This window comes from Phacochoerus africanus, chromosome 3 (genome assembly GCF_016906955.1).
Source record: "Phacochoerus africanus isolate WHEZ1 chromosome 3, ROS_Pafr_v1, whole genome shotgun sequence".
Taxonomy (NCBI): Eukaryota; Metazoa; Chordata; class Mammalia; order Artiodactyla; family Suidae; genus Phacochoerus; species Phacochoerus africanus.
The window spans coordinates 148,375,383-148,378,662 of NC_062546.1; the positions used below are offsets into that span (position 1 = coordinate 148,375,383).

The 3,280-nt window shown below is 43.8% G+C and overlaps 1 pseudogene; it reads right to left on the bottom strand.

Annotated features, from left to right (window-relative positions):
• Positions 1–621: 621 nt before the first annotated feature.
• On the bottom strand, positions 622–3,060 carry LOC125122234 (14-3-3 protein beta/alpha-like; annotated as a pseudogene).
• Between the last annotated feature and the right edge of the window lie 220 nt (positions 3,061–3,280).

Here is a 3,280-nt window from a genome sequence, read left to right on the forward strand (position 1 = left end):
TCTGCCACAAAGAATGTTAATTTCTGGCTTTGGGTTTTCTCAGAGAAAGATAACTATGGCCATCTGCAGTCATGAACTTTTGAGTGGCAGCAGCCCCAACCAGTCAAGTACCTACAAGCCCTGACAGAACGGGCAGAATTTCTGTGAATTATTGTGAAACTCGAATGCCAAACAAGGTGTCTCACTTCAAGTACCACTGCCACTATATAATCTCTATAACTTTCTGTACCTGTACAACTTTACTATGGAACTGTATTTCAGTGACTATTTTGTTATTGGATTAAACGTTCCAAAACGTTACACATAATTCAGGTCTATTTTTTTCCTACCAGTATTACAAAACCCCATAATTACAGAGTTCAGTTTTTAAAAAAATTAAATACACAGTAATACCATCAATGTTAATCGAAATCAAAACTTCAGAATGCCATGGCATTTACATGGCCAATCTGAGTTTTAGATCCAAATACCAGCTGTTTATCCCATAGACCATTTTGCTAGGCTGAGGCTATGAAAAATTGTGAGTCAGTGTAAGATTCTTTTTTTTTCTTTTAATTGCACAAAGGGATATACATGGAGTGTAAAGAGTGACACTGAAGAGGTCATGAAGCATGACAGGAATTAGTTCTTTCCCTCCCCAGCATCTCCTTCATCTCCCTGGTTTTCTGACATCCACGAGAAAGACTGTCCCTAAGCAACTGCATGATCAGGGTGTGCTGTCTTTGTAGGACTCTTCATTCGGGGTGTCCAATTCAGTAATTGCTTCGTCAAATGCCTTTTTTGCCAGGCTGCAAGCATTTTCAGGAGAGTTTAGAATCTCATAGTAGAAGACAGAGAAATTCAGTGCCAGGCCCAGTCAAATTGGGTGTGTAGGCTGCATTTCTTTCTTACTAATTTCAAATGCTTCTGGAGTTCCTGCTGGGGCACAACAGGATCAACAGCGTCTTAAGAGTGCTGGGATGAGGGTTCAATCCCAGCCCGGCACAGTGGGTTAAGGATTTAGCATCTGTGGCTTACGTGGTGACTGCAGGTTGACTGGATCTGATCCCTGGCCCAGGAACTCCAGATGCCACGGGGCAGCCAAAAATGAAAAAAAAAAAAAAAAAAAAAAAAAAGCTATGAATGAAGATGGTGGAGTAGAAGGACTGGAGCTCAACTTCTCACATAAAAGCAACAAAATTACAAACAACTGCTAAACAACCTTCAACCAAATAGACTGCAAACTATCAAAAAAGACATCCTACTTCAGAAGACAAAGAGGAGGCCACATGAAGGTGGTAGGAGGAGCGATTATATGATATAAGCAACCCCATACCCACCAGGTGGGCAGCCCACAGATTGGAAAGTAACTGTATCATAGAGACTCACCTACGTGAGAGTTCTGAGCCCAGGTCAGGTCCCCATGTCTTGTGATCTGGCATTGGGAGAAGGAGCCCCCAGAGCATTTGGCACTCAGGGACAGTGGGACTTGTACATAGGAGCTCCATGAGCCTGGAGGAAACAGAGACCCCATTCTTGAAAGGTACACACAGGCTTTCATGTGCACTGGGTCCCAGGGCAAAGCAGAGACTCCAAAGGGACCTGGGTTGGACCTGACTGCAGTTCTTGGAGGATCTCCTGAGAAAACAGGGGATGACTGTGACCCGCTGTGGGGAAGGACATTGGAGGCAAAAGTCTCAGGAATGATCATCAGGATATGCTCCTCTAGAGGTGGCCATTTTGGAAAAATCTGGCCCCACCCATCAGGGCTGAGAAGCCCCAGGCCAAATGATAATCCAGGTGGGATCACAGCCCCGCACATGAGCAAACAGGCTACCTAAAGACCCCCCAGGCACACAGCTGCCTCTAATCTCACCCAGAGACAAAGCCCTACCCACCAGAGAGATAAGAATCAGCTCCACCTACTAGTGGGCAGGCACCAGTTCCTCCCATCAGGAAGCCTCCAGCAAGCCCCCTACCAACTTCGGCCACAAGGTGGGGCAGACATGAGAAGCAAGAGAGGCTCTATTGTCTGCAAAAAGGAGACCACACCAAAAATCTATACAAAATGAAAAGGCAGAGAATTATGACTCAGATAAAGGAGCAAGAAAAAACCCCAGAAAACAAGCTAAGTGATCTGGAGATAATCAACTTCCATGAAAAAGACCAGACTGATGATAGTGAAGATGATTCAAGGCATTGGAAATAAACCGGAGGCAAAGATTGATAAATTACAAGAAACACTGAGCAAACAAATACAAGATTTAAGGATTAAGCAAGCAGAGATGCAAAATACAATAACTGAAATAAAAAATTCATTAGAAGCAACAAAGAGCAGAATACAGGAGGCAGAAGAACAAATAAGCAAGCTGAAGGACAGACTAGTGGAAATCACTAATGTGGAACAAAAAAGAGAAAAAGATTGAAAAAAAATGAAGACAATCTAAGAGAACTCTGGGACAACAGTAAAGGCACCAAAATCCCTATTACAGATGTGCCAGAAGGAGAAGAAAGGGAGAAAGGGCCAGAAAAAAATATTTGAAGAGATAATAGGTGAAAACTTCCCTAGCATGGAAAAGGAATCACTCAAATCCAGGAAGTGCAACGAGTACCATATAAAATGCTTCCTGATAAGCCTGCTGGGAGTTCTACACAGTGGTTTGTTTATTGTCTCCAGATGCCACCTCAGAAAGATATCTAAAATAATCTCCTTTCATTTTCAAGTAGAACACCTTACTTTCTGGTTATATAGCATTGGGAATTAGGTATTTGTCCAAAAGCTCCAGAACATCATTAAAGATGTCCTGAGCTCTGCCTCAATCTTCTCACGGTACTCTTTGCCCATCTGCTGCTGCTCCTGGTTCCTCTCTGTTTCCTGCTCTATGCTGGAGATGACATGCCAAGAAGAAAGGTGGGCTCCAATGATATTCTTTAGGCAACAGAGAGCAGATTTCTCTCCTCATTGGAGAGTTCATACCCCTGCTCCGTGACTGCCTTCATGGCCGCAGCCATGTCATCATAGAGCTCTGCCTGCTCGGCGAGTTTGGCTTTCTGTACCAGCTCACTTTTATCCATGGCCATTCCCATGGGACGGGTGCAGGGGCAAAAACACTTTCATGTGGAGCTCCGGGAATGGTGATGGCTTCCTTCCCAAGCCCAGTCCTCTGGAGGCGGCAAGCCGCCATATCTTTTTCTACTAGAAATGCCCGGAAATGGCTGGGTCTGAAGTTTAGATTAGGGAAATGAACCATTAAATACTGTAATAGTTAATAATAATAATAGCAACAATAGCAAAACTAAA